This window comes from Suncus etruscus, chromosome 1 (genome assembly GCF_024139225.1).
Source record: "Suncus etruscus isolate mSunEtr1 chromosome 1, mSunEtr1.pri.cur, whole genome shotgun sequence".
NCBI classification, from domain to species: domain Eukaryota; kingdom Metazoa; phylum Chordata; class Mammalia; order Eulipotyphla; family Soricidae; genus Suncus; species Suncus etruscus.
Window position 1 is genome coordinate 177,468,110 of NC_064848.1, and position 13,840 is coordinate 177,481,949.

The following is a 13,840-nucleotide window of genomic DNA, read 5'->3' on the forward strand; positions in this document are numbered from 1 at the left end:
TCACTTAGATGACAATATTCCCCAAAGCACTGTACAGATGTAATAAACTTCTACGGATAGCTAAAGAAACCCTTATGAAAAAGAATATGAGGGAGCAACACCTTTCCCAACTTCAACTTGTACTAAATAGCAGCATTAATTAAGACAGCATGGTACTGGAATAAAGACAGATCCAGATCAATGGTATAGAATTGCACACCCTGAGACAAATGATAAGTTAATGTTTAATAAAGGGACAAAAAGGTAAATTGGAGTAAGAATAGCCTCTACAACAAGTGCTGGAAAAACTGGTCAGTTACATGCAAGAAACTGAACTCAGATCTCTTCCTGACATCAGGTACAATGATCAAATCAAAATGAATTAAGTAGGAGCCAAAGAGATAGCACAGTGGTAGGGCATTTGCCTTGCATGCCGCCAATTTGCAAGGGACCCAGTTCGATTCCTGACATTCCATATGTTCTCCTAGCCTGCCAGGGGATATTTCTGATGGCAGAGCCAGGACTAACCCCTGAGTACTTCTGGTTGTGGCCCAGAAACCAATTAGTCAATAAAGTTTAAAATTTAAAAAATTAAAATTAATTAAAAAGTTTGCTATCAGATCTGAAGTTACAGAGAGGTACATAAGGTACATAGAGGAAAACATAGACAAAACATGACATTAAAGCTAAACGTATCTTAAAGGATGAAACAACATTGATTAAACAAGTAAGAGCAAAGATAAACAAATGAGACTACATTAAATTAAGAAGCTTCTGCACCTTGGGGCCGGAGAGATAGCATGGAGGTAAGGCATTTGCCTTTCATGCAGGAGGTCATCGGTTCGAATCCCGGCGCCTCATATGGTCCCCCATGCCTGCCAGGAGCAATTTCTGAGCCTGGAGCCAGGAATAACCCCTGAGCACTGCCGAGTGTGACCCAAAAACCAAAAAAAAAAAAAAAAAGAAGCTTCTGCACCTCAAAAGAAATGAGGAGCATAATGCAAAGACTGTCTACAGAATGGAAGAAACTATTCACCCAATATGCATCTAATAAGAGGCAAATATCTAAAATAAATAAGGCACTGGCATAACTTAACAAGAAAAAGGAATCTAATGCAATCAGAAAATGGGGAGAAGAGTTGAACAAAAATTTCTTCAGAGAATAAACACAGAGTTAATTTGCCAAAAGCCACATTAAAAATCTCATTTACATTAGTTCTCCACAAACTCAAATATCTTGGCGTCAACTTAACTAAATAGGTGAAGGACCTATACAGAGAAAACTACAAAAGCCTGCTTCAAGAAATAAGAGAGGACACAATAAAATGGAGACGCATACCCTGCTCGTGGATTGGCAGGATTAACATCATTAAAATGGCAATACTCCCTAAAGCATTGTACAGATTTAATGCAATCCCTCTAACAATACCCATGACATTTTTGCAAACAAGTGAATCAAACACTCCTGAAATTAATTTGGAACAATAAACACCCACAAATAACTAAAGCGATTCTTGGGAAAAAGAATATGGGAGGCATTACTTTCCCCAATTTTAAATGTACTATAAAGCAATAGTTATCAAAACAGCATGGTATTGTAATAAAGACAGATCCCCAGATCAGTGGAATAGGCTTGAGTATTCAGAGTATGTTCCCCAGACATACAATCAACTAATCTTCAATAAAGGGGCAAAAAATACAAAATGGAGCAAGGAAAGCCTTTTTAACAAGTGGTGTTGGCACAACTGGTTAGTCACTTGCAAAAAAAGAGAACTCAGACCCCCATCAAAAACCATGCACAAAGATCAAATCCAAATGGATTAAAAACATTGATATCATTCCTGAAACCATAAGATATATAGAACAACATGGAGGTAAAACACTATATGACTTTGAGACTAAAGGAATCTTCAAGGAAACAGCACTCTCCAAACAAGAAGAAGCAGAGATTAAACAGATGGTATTATATTAAGCTGAGAATCTTCTTTCTGCACATCAAAGGAAATAGTGTCTAAGATACAACAGCCACCCACAGAATGGGAGAAACTATTCACCCAATATCTATCAGATAAGGGGGCTAATATCCAAAATATAAAAAGGTACTGATAGAACTTTATAAGACAAAAACATATAACCCCTCCAAAAAATGGAGAGAAGAAATGAACAGACATTTCCTTAAAGAAGAAATACAAATGGCCAAGACACATGAAAAAATGTTACACATCACTAATCCTCAGGAAAATGCAAATCAAAACTACAATGAAGTACCATCTCACACCACAGAGACTGGCACACATCACAAAAGAAACAAGAACACTCACTGCTGGCGGGTATGTGGAGAGAAAGTAACTCTTATTCACTGCTGGTGGGAATGTTGTCTAGAACAGTCTTTATGGAAAGCAATATAAAGATTCCTCAAAAACCTGGAAATTGAACTCCTATATGATCCAGCTGTTCCACTCTTACGGTTATACCCTCGGAACACAAAAATACAATACAGAAATCCCTTCCTCACATCTATATTCATTGCAGCACTATTTACAAGAGCCAGACTCTGGAAACAACCAAGGTGCCCTTCAAAAGATAAATGGCTAAAGAAACTGGTACATATACACAATGGAATATTATGCAACTGTCAGGAAAGATGAAGTCATGAAATTTTCCTATACATGGATGTACCTGGAATCTATTATGCTGAGTGAAATAAGTCAGAGGGAGAAAGATAAACAGAAAATAGTCTTACTCATCTATGGTTTTAAGAAAAATTAAAGATATTACTGTAATAAGTCCCAGAGACAATAGAGTTAAGAGCTGGAAGGTCCAGAAGGACTGGCTCACAATTTGAAGCTCAGCACAAAGAGTGGTGAATGCTGTTAGGGAAATAACTACACTAACAACTAGCATAACAATGTTAAAGAATGAGAGAAGTAGAATGCCTGTCTCAAAATTAGACAGGGGAAAGAGATGGGGCATTGGTGGTAGGAATGTTGCACTAGTGAAATGGGGTATTCTGTTTATGACTGAAACCCAACTACAAACATGCTTGTTACATGATGCTCAAATAAAGATTTATAAACTAAAATGCTCCACCTCATTAATCATCATGAAGATGCAAATCAAAACTACAGTGTGATAGCACTTCTCAACACAGAGACTGGCACATATTGAGAAGAACAAAAACTACCAGTGCTAGCACAGGTGAGAAAAGAAAGGGACTCTAATTCATTGATGGTAGGAAATCAACTGGTCTAGCCTTTTTGGAAAACAATATGGACATTCCTCAAAAAAATAAAATTGAACACTGTAGAAAAGTGTAGAAAAGGTGTCTGCAAGCTTATGTTCTTTGCAGCACTGCTCATAATAGCCAGAATCTGGATATAATCGAAGTGTCTGAGAACAGATTAGTAGATTAAAAAAAAACTATGGTACATCTACACAACGAAATACTACACAGTTGTTAGGAAAATTAAGTCATGAAATTTGTTTATGCATGGATGGATATGGAGAGTAGTATACTGAGTAAAATGAGTCATAGAGAGACAGACAGATGTAGAATTATCACAGTCATTTTCAGGTCATTTACAAAAAACCAATATGGTAATAATGCCCAAAGACAATAGAGACAAGGATCCGAAGAATTTGTTCATGGTCAGAAGCTTGCCACAAGCAGGGGGGTAGGAGAGTGCAGTCAGGACAGAGAAGGAACCACTATAATAGGTAGAAATAATTATTCTGGATAAGAACTGGTTGCTGAAAGGAGGTAAATTGATATGCATGATACTCCTTCAGCAACAGTACTGAAAAATACAGTGCCTAAAAGGAAAAACAGGAGAGAGAGAGAGAGAGAGAGAGAGAGAGAGAGAGAGAGAGAGAGAGAGAGAGAGAGAAAGATATTAAAAAAATCTGCCACAGAGGCAGGATGGTGGAAGGTGGGGCAGGAGGAAAACTCTGAACATTGTTAGTGGGAAATGAGCACTGGTGTAGAAATGGGTATTGGAACATTAATACTCAATCATGAACTACTTTGCAACTATGCATCTCACATGATTATATTTTAAAAATATACAGAAAAATAAAAAAATTTAAATGCACGCTTTCTCACACAACATATATATTAAATATATCAATAATGGGGCCAGAGAGATAGCATGGAGGTAAAGCATTTGCCTTACATGCAGAGGGTCAGTGGTTCGAATCCAGTGTCCCATATGGTCCTCTGAGTCTGCCAGGAGTGATTTCTGAGCATAAAGCCAGGAGTGACCCTGAGCTCTGCTGGGTGTGATCCAAAAACCCAAAAAAAAAAAAAAAATAGTATACACATTTGTGTGCGCAGAGTCCATATGTATACATATTTTCAGGTAATTCTATAATAGTAAATAATTAAGAGAAACTATAGGAAAAATAAAATAAACTATGATAATTATGGAATTGAGCATTATATGAAAGTTTATTAGTTGTATCTAACATAAGCATGAAACAAGATCCAAACCATGTTCTTGAGTAACAAAGGTGAGATAGAGATAAAATATGTAATGGGACTGTCTTATTTGCTTAAAAGTATTACAACACGATTTGTATACATTTATCTTTCTAATCTGTATGTATTAAAGCATATTGTTAGGGGGAAAGTTTGTCATCTGCAGAATATACCTCTTTTTATGGTGTTTATTTCAAGAAAGGGAAGAGGATGAATTTAGCTTTAGGGTAGGGGTTGAAAAAGAGAATTTCACTTTTTGCTCTGTATAAAACACATGAATACATGTGTTCTGTCTTGGCTACATTACAATCTTGTACTACTTTAGTATTTAACATTTCAAAGAGGGATAAGGGAGAAAAGACCAGAAGCTGTAGAAAATTGATTTTAGTGGAAACCTGACTAGCTCATCATATTAATGACTCACATAAACAGTAAATCAGATTAAAGTAGAAACAACAGCGAAACTTCTGTCTTCATCATTCTGGAAGCAGGCCTCTCTTAGAAAATCAGTGCTCTTTAGCCTATGCACAACAAACTTGGGAAATAAATACACAGAATTTTTCTTAAATTGGAAAAAGTGACTGACTTGTGATAGAAGGCATTCATTTACCTGCACTATAACACAATTACCCTCAAATTCCATGGTATACGTATAAAATTGAAACTTTTATTTTTGTTGTTTGTTGCCTATAATACCCTGCATAAACAAATTTAATCACAGCGCAGGTTAAAATCATTTCATTTGGAGTTAGTCACTTGAGGTCGGTCATCAAGCATCTTAAATCCAGATATGTAGCCTGGATACCATACTGCTGGATCAGACCATAGACGCTCCCTCTCTGAAAGCTATATTATATTTCAAGTTCGGTGGGATGTGCTGCGGGGGACAGCAGTGTTCTCTGCTCATAATGATTTCAAGCACTCTTCAGAGGTAATGTAATAAACTCAACGAGTTATGTCACCAGGGTTTTGCCATCTTTAGGGCTTAATGGGCTCTCTCATTATGCCTAGAGCACAGCCAAAGTTTTGCCCTTTGTCAGCAGTGGCTGATGCCTCATTTTCCTCTTGATCTATTTTTTGTTTGCCTGTCTGTTTTGTTTACTCCAGCAGACCTGTATTTCAAGGGACTTGCTCCTCATAATCCTTCCTTGGGACCACAGATTTTTTTTCTGCCAATGATGAGAAATTTTGGTGTATGTATAGGCATTACTTTTAGATAAATCCTATGCAGCCTCAACAAAAAGTAATAGGATACTACTTCAGAGAATGAAAAAGAACTCTGACCCAAAAGCCTTTTTGACCTGTCTGCTAGAGAGAAGCTTTGCAGAACCATAGAAGGCTGGGGGACTCTTACCAGGTTCTTTGTAAGTCAGGGTTCAATTCCCCATCAAGAAACTACTGGGAGGGTGCAGGATGTGTGTGGGAAAGGGCAACAAGCTAGAAGTGCAGATTTTTTATTCCCCCAGGTCTAAGGAAGGAGAAATCCAAATACCCAGTCAGTTTCCAAAATACAGAAGTCATACTGCTAATGGGCAAGGGGGGTGACTCAGACTACGCCAAGACCTGAAGAAGAAAGTAAGACTTACCTGTAGTAGTTCAGAGATGGCCAATTTGATGCCTAAGTGCTCAGCTACTCCCCCTGGGATCGCATTCAAACTGCCCAAGCTCTGTTTAGACTCTTCACCATGGTTCCCAAACAGGAAGTAGGAGACTTGTGCTTTTCTTGCAAACACAGTAACTGAGGTGGCAGGCTGGGGTGAGGCACTGATCACTGTGTTCAGGGACAGCCTTTTACTATGAGTAGACAGGAAAAGGGCAAATCTGATACTGGAGTTTGGGGTTTCTTTTCCTTTTCTGAAACCAGTAATGTGTGATGATTTAAAGGAAAGAGTGCAAAAAAAAAAAAAAAAAAAAAAAAACAAAAACAAAAAAAAAAAAAAAAACAGGTCTTTGGAAATCTGAGTTTTAATTGGATTAATATCTAGTATTCATTCACTCATTTTATATTTCTGCATTTTGTAATTATTTGATATGCCAGGCACTAGGTCCTGGATTATAAGGAGAGAGACAAATGCCTTTGCAACACAGACATTAATCAACTAATCCTACAAGGAAATATATAATCATAAATTGTGTTGTATGTAGAAGAAAATACCTTGGGGTAACAAACATTGATTAGAATGGGGGGAGGAAAAGGAAGAACACCTAATTTGTGTTATTAGGAAACCTTCCCTAGTTAATTCCCTCATTAGGAAATTAGTAAACATTAACTATAGGATGGGAATTAAGGACAAAAGAAATCACACATGCAAAGCTCTGGAAGTGGGGGAGAAATCACACTCTGTTTTGGGAAGAAGGTTTATGTTATTGAATTGTAAAGTTAAGAGGCTTATTCTAAGGTTGGATAAACAGGGTAGGGGTTATCTAAGCAGCAGGGAAAAATCACAGGCAAAGTTCCAATGACAACCATATTGTTAGGTAAAGTATTTGTTCCCTGCAAGCAAGAGCCATAATCTTCTCCTAGCAAGAGGGTTTGAAAGGACACTGTACTTCCCATCTTCTGGTGGTCTGGGAGACACAAGGGCTCTGCTTTCATCATATAATGGGGGAAAGAGAAAAGAAGCATGTCCTTTTATGAAGGAGCAAGTCATTCCTGATGTTTAAGCTCTCCTTTCTTTTTTCTCTGTCATTCTTTTTATAGAGGTATGCTTCTATGCCAGTGATTCTTTCAGTGATTCTCTGCTCCAGAGAATCTTTCCAATTCCCAGGAAAAATTTAGAAATGTCTGCAGATGCTTTTGATTCTAACGATAGAGCATGATGTGCTGTTGGCATTTAGTTTAGAAGATGCTACTAACTCTTTCATTCTCCCATTTCTACCACCAGAATAATCCAGCCACAAAAGTCAAAGTTGTTGAAGTAAAGAAGCATTGTTCTCCAGAGTCTCATCAACATGTCTGACTAAGCACAAGGAGCAAATCTATCAGCTGAAGAGCACTGAAAATGAGGTGGAGTGAAAAGCAAATATCTATTGCATTGAATCACCACCAGTAGACATGAGTTACATGTTAGTCCTGTATGAACTCCTGGACCAGTATGCATCCTAAGTCAGAAAGGAGTAGATACAGTTTTTCTCTCATTTTATCAACCATGAATTTCTGAAGCTCAGAGATGCTATGAAATTGCCTGAAGTCACACAGCTAGACAAAGGTGGGCCTTTTACCCAAATTAGTTAAACTTCAAAACATACCTATTAGCCACTAACTGCTCTATTAATGTTCCAGCAAATGTTAGTTATTGCAGGTGGCAATCGACTGGTCTCCAGCCTCTGGCCCTGAAGGGAGACAGCAGGAAAACTGAAAGGCAGTGTTCCCCACCAGGTGGCAAGAGCCAGGCCCTTGAAGGGAACAAGCAGGAGCACTTATTGGCAATATGGCGAGTTACCAGCCACCTGGAGGCAGCAAGCAATCAGTGCCTTGCACCCAGCAGGAGGGATTCAGCAGGAGGGCTGACCAATGGCATGATGTGCTTCCCACCCCCGCTTCAAAAGCATATTTATATCCTCTAGTTAATAAAATCCAGTACAACATACAGAAAACACCATACTGCAAAGGACACAATGGGAAAACAATACAGAACACAACTATGTTTAGAGAAATATGTCAAACACCTATATAGCCTTTCTGATAAATACTTATATTGCAAATTGGAAAATGCTCAAATAACTCAAAGAAACCATGGAATGAATTGAACAAATCACAAATGAGAATCAAGAGAAGGGGCCCAAGAGATAGCTGGGATGTAGGGCCTTTGCCTTGCATGCAGAAGGATGGTGGTTCAAATTCTGGCATCCCTTTTGGCCCCCCGAGCTTGCCAGGAATGATTTCTAAGCATAGAGCCAGGAGTAACCCTTGAGAACTGCCAGGTGTGACAAAAACACAAACAAACAAACAAACAAACAAGAATCAAGAGGACATTAAAGTATAACTGAGAAAACTTCAAACTGACATAACAGGTCTGAAAAACTTGGTAGGTGGAATGAAAACTTCATTGAAATTCCTTTCCAGCAGAATAACAGCAGCTGAGGAGAGAATCAGTGAGCTGAAAGATGAGATATATAACAATGCCATTCAATAAAAGAGGTTGGAAAAGAACCTTAAAAACAATCAGACGATGAAAAATATCCTCAAAGAATGTGAACAAACAAAAATAGAAGTCTTTGATAGACTCAACAGAAACAAATGAGAATCATTAGAATCTCAGAGACCAATAAAGAATCAACAGTCAAGGACATTATTGCAGAGAAACTCTAAGAGATAAAGATATCATGCAGCCAATTCCTGCATTCCATAAAAGTATCAGCTAAAAGAGATCCAAAGAAAAACACCCCAAGACACATCCTAGTTATAATGATGAATACCACAGATAGGGACAGAATACTGAAAGTGGCAATATCAAAAAGGTAAATTATATACAAAGGAACATCCTTAAGATTTACAGATTTATCACAAGCAACTCTCAAGGCCCAAAGGCAGTGGTAAGTCATGGTGAAAAAACTCAATGAAATGAATGCTTTTCCAAGAGTACTTTACCTAGCCAAGCTGACATTCAGGTTTAAAGGAATAGACAGCTTTCTGGATAAACAAAAGCTCATAAATTGTATAGACTCAAAGATAGCCTTGAACTTAAAAATATACTTTAAGACAAAATGAACCAAGAGACAGACTAAACTTCTACAAAAAGATGACACTAAATACCATGACAATCATCTCTCTCAATGTCACCTCTCTATTGTCATCTCTCTAAATGCACCAGTTAAAAGAACAAGAGTGGAAATGCATCAAAAATCTGAAACTAATGTTTTAAAAATACATTTGAATAGTCAGAACAAACAGTCTCAAAGTCAAAGGTTGAAGAACAATCATTCAAGCAAACAACTCCCTTTAAAGGGCTGGGTTGGCCATACGAATATCAGATGACAAAAATATTAGACTTAAAAAGGTTAAAAGGGAGTGAGATATACATTTCCTAATCATCAAAAAATATGTACAACAAAAAAAATCATACTTCTGAACATATATGCACCAATGAGGGACCAGCAAAATATTTAAAACAGTTGCTAATAGATTTGAAAGAAGACATCATTAACAATAGAATAATAATTATTATTATTAGAATAATGACAGATCTCCAAATCAATGGAATAGACTTGAGTATTTAGAGATTGACCCCAGACATATAATTAATTAATCTTTTATAAAGGGGCAAGAAACACAAAATGAAGCAAGTTTCTTTGCTCTTTAACAAGTGGTGTTAAGATAACTGATCAGCCACATGTGAAAAAGTGAACTCAAACCTCTATCTAACACATACACCTGGGTCAAATAAAAATAAATTAAAGACCTTTATATAAGACCCCAAACTATAAGGTATATAGAAGAAAATGTAGGAAAAAACACCACAACACTGATTAAGGTCATCTTCAAATGAGAAAATACCACTGCCTCAAAAAGTGGAAGCAGAAATAAACATTAAATTGAGAAGCTCCTGCCCTTCAAAGTTAACAGTGTCTAGAATACAAAGACTACCTACAGAATGGGAGAAATTATTCACCTAATACCCATCTAATAAGGGGTTAATATTTAAGATATACAAGGTAGTTAAAGAACTCAACAAGAATAAAACATCTAACCCCATCAAAAATTGGGGGAAAGAAATGAACAGATATTTCCTCAAAGAAATATAGATGGCCAAAATGAACAGAAAAAATGTTCTACATCATAAATCATCAGTGAGATGCAAATCAAAACAACAATGAGGTATCATCTTATGCCACAGAAACTGGCACACATCACAGAGTACAAGAATAGCCAGCCAGTATTGTCATGGATGCGTTAGAGAAAAGAACTCTCATTTGCTGCTGGTAGGAATGCTGTCCAGTCAGCCTTATGGAAAACAATATGGATATTTCTCAAAAAACTAGAAATTGAGCTCCCATCCAGCAATACCACTCCTAGGAATATAACTTAGGAACACAAAAACACAGGACAAAAATGCCTTTTGCACTCCTATGTTCATTGCAGCACTATTTACAATAGCCAGAATACGGAAACAACCCAGGTTTCTGATAACAGATGAATGCTAAAGAAACTTTGGTATATGCACACAAAAGAATACTATGCAGCTGTTAGAAAAATAAAGTCATGAAATTTGCCTATCAATGGATGGGCATGGAAATTATTATGCTGAGTGAAATGAGTCAAAGGCAGAGAGATAGACACAGAACAAACTCATTAATCTATGGGACATAAGAAAAGTAAAATTGAAGATGATAACATTAACCAGAGACAATAGAGATGAGGGCCAGAAGGATCAGCCATGATATAAAAATTACCACAAAGAGCAGGTGAGCACAATTAGAGACTTAACTGCACTGACAACTACCATGACAATGATAGTGAGAAAAAGAGGTGAAATGCCTGTCCTAAAGAAAGGCAAGGGGTGTTGTGTGGGAATGGTGAACATTGGTGATGTAAAGTTTGCACTGGTGTAGGATGGTGTACAATAGATGAGTAAAACCAAACAATGATTATTTCTGTAAGCACAGTTTTTAGCTTCAAAACTGTTAGTTATTAAAGATCCTTTTCAGAGACCATTATTTTAAGAATAAAATAGGGCCTTCATATACCACATATGGTTCCCTATGTAGCACCAAGTATGGCCCAACATTATCAACATCAGACCCACACAAATATTAGTTTTTAATTATTTTGGGGGAGTATTTGGGAGTGTAGGTACACCCACTTCTTCTCAGTACTAACTTTTGGCTCTGTGATAAGGGATCATAATTCCTGGCAGCACTCAGGCAGGTTAGGGGCAGGCTTTTTGGTATCAGAGTATGATTATATAGGCAACATGTATTTTGTACTGATTATACGGGCAACATGTACTCTGTACAATCTCTTAAGCCTGTTCAATTACTTCCTTTGCAACTATGAATATCTTTCCTCCAACAAGAACTGGAATCACTTTGCTGAGAGTAGAAACCCTTGTCTCCTTTGCTCTGAGTTCTTGGGTGACCTGATACCTGCTGGGGATTCCAAGTAATCAACAGCCCAGTAACCTTACTGCTCTCTTTGCCCCATGCTCTCGACAGGCACTGCTCAGTCTCCCACAGGTCCCCTTAGCAGCTGAACAGACCTTAGTGAGGTTCAAAGGTAAAAGAAAACTCATGTCTGCCCAGTTGAATCCAGAAATGAAGTACTTAATGCCTGACATTGAAGAAAAGATCTTTGCTCCTGACTTCAGTTTAGATTGTTTTCCTTAGAGCATAGTCCATTGTACAAACAAAATCAAAGCTCCATGTGCTACCCTGGGAGCCAGCTTGAGAGTTCAATTATATTTCAATTGTACCATTTCTATGGATTCTTGGGAAAGTGCTCACTATGTGGATTATCCAAAGAGTTCTTCATAATAATAATAGACCTGCAATGTGTATGCAACAGCTTTGAAAAAATTCCTACATACTCTTCCAGTTCCATTTACTGTTTACAAATATCTAGAGTGAGGACTTGGGAGGACTTGGTAGCCTTTTAGATGCCATTTTTGAAAAAAGCAAATATTAAATCTGAAATAATAATTCAGTACAGAAAAGGGAAGCACTTGCCAAAGTCCCATGACTAAATAATGATTTATGAGTTGTGAAATTGGAATTAAAAACCATAATAGTTCACCCAATATATTAAAAACAAAGATATTGACTAGGTTGGTTATACCCAACCAGAGCATTGGTATTTAAGAGTCAGAGGAGATCTTGCAAATCACTTTCACCTTTGTACAATGGTATCTAAAGTACATTTTAGTTCCCACTTTGCATTCGCAAACAATCTCACCCAATGTTTTCTTCATAAATCTTGGAAAGGTAAGAAATGGTATCACTGGCCACAACTTTACCCCTTCCCCAAATTAAATTGGTGGAGCAGAGCTTATAAAACAACACGATTTTTAATCAGAATTTTATTGGAATCCTAGTATGTGGTCATGGGCATAGTGACATAGGTTATTTAGAGTATGAGGATAATATTAATTCCCCTGCAGGGTTGCTATGGGGATTAAGTATAAAATAGTATACTTAGGTTCAGTGTTTGGTAGAGTTTTGTGGATGACACAGTTATTATTAATAGAGTCTAGAGCAAAATCCCCCATTTCAGAAATACTGACAGGTCTCTTGTGGACCAGGTCTCTTAGTGTTATAGAGGGTCTTGTGCATTGTAAGATATTTAACAAATCCTGAGGTGCTAGTGGTACTGAAAATGTTAGTGCTCTCTCCTAATAATAGCAATTAGAAATGTTTTCAGAGCTTCAAAATATATCATGGGGCGTATGACTGTACATGTTTGAGAACCACTTGACTATATAATGGGTTATGGCTCTATAGAACTGAAAATAAAGGTAAGTGTCAAGAAAAAATATTGGAAGGAAGTAAGGGAAGGAGGGAGAGTGGGGGTGAGAATTTAAGGTGAAAGGGAAAATACAAGGAAAGAAGCTAGCAGACAAAATAACAGAGGGAGGGATAGAAATCTATAGTACCAATGGACAGAGTGAGCATGACTAAAGTGAGAAAGTGAGGGAGAAGAGAAATTATATTTCATAGAAACATTATCTCCCTGGTAATTTATGGCCAAGTAAGATTGTGAGCTTAATGGAATTGGTGGTATATGCAGAATTGTGGGATACGTGTCTTGAGTAAAATGAATATGGGAGGAGTGTGATGAGTGGATGTATGGAATCAGTGGGATGTGAGGGCTCCGTAGAATGTGTGGGATGAGTGAAGAGATTGTAATGTGTGGGATGTGTGGGATATGTGATATGTGTAGAACTAGTAGGACATGTGGAAAATATGAGATTTAGTGGGGTGTATAAAATGAGTGATATGTGTGGGGTGTATGACATGAGTGGGATGTGTTGGACTGTGGGATGAGTGGAAACTAAAGCAGTTCTAAATACAAAGTGTATTTAAAAAAAAAGAAAAGAAACATTACAGGAAAGAAACTATTGTAATGACTTGCACTTCATAAAGGCATGTCTATTTTCGAGTCATGTTTCCTGTGTGAGTATAAAATCCCCATCTCACTATGTGGTACAGTAATAGCAGCTACTGTTATTTCTAAATTCTCTTTCAACTCTAGCCCTTTTTATTCCAGAGATGAGATGAAGGGCTTCCCTCAGAACCCTAGAACTCTCATCTGAGCATCTCAATGGCCTGACCTCTGCACAACACATTTTACACAAGAGCCACGTCAGAAAAATTATAGTTGCTGAGCATACCACAAAATAAGAGGTTATTTCCTCTGTCCAAAAAAAAAATCTCTTTCCCCACCTCTAG

General features: G+C 37.4%; 1 pseudogene; it reads right to left on the reverse strand.

Moving 5' to 3' along the window:
* The window catches only part of LOC125996594 (histone-binding protein RBBP4-like), a 66,151-nt pseudogene that overhangs the window by 8,045 nt on the left and 44,266 nt on the right, over positions 1-13,840 (reverse strand).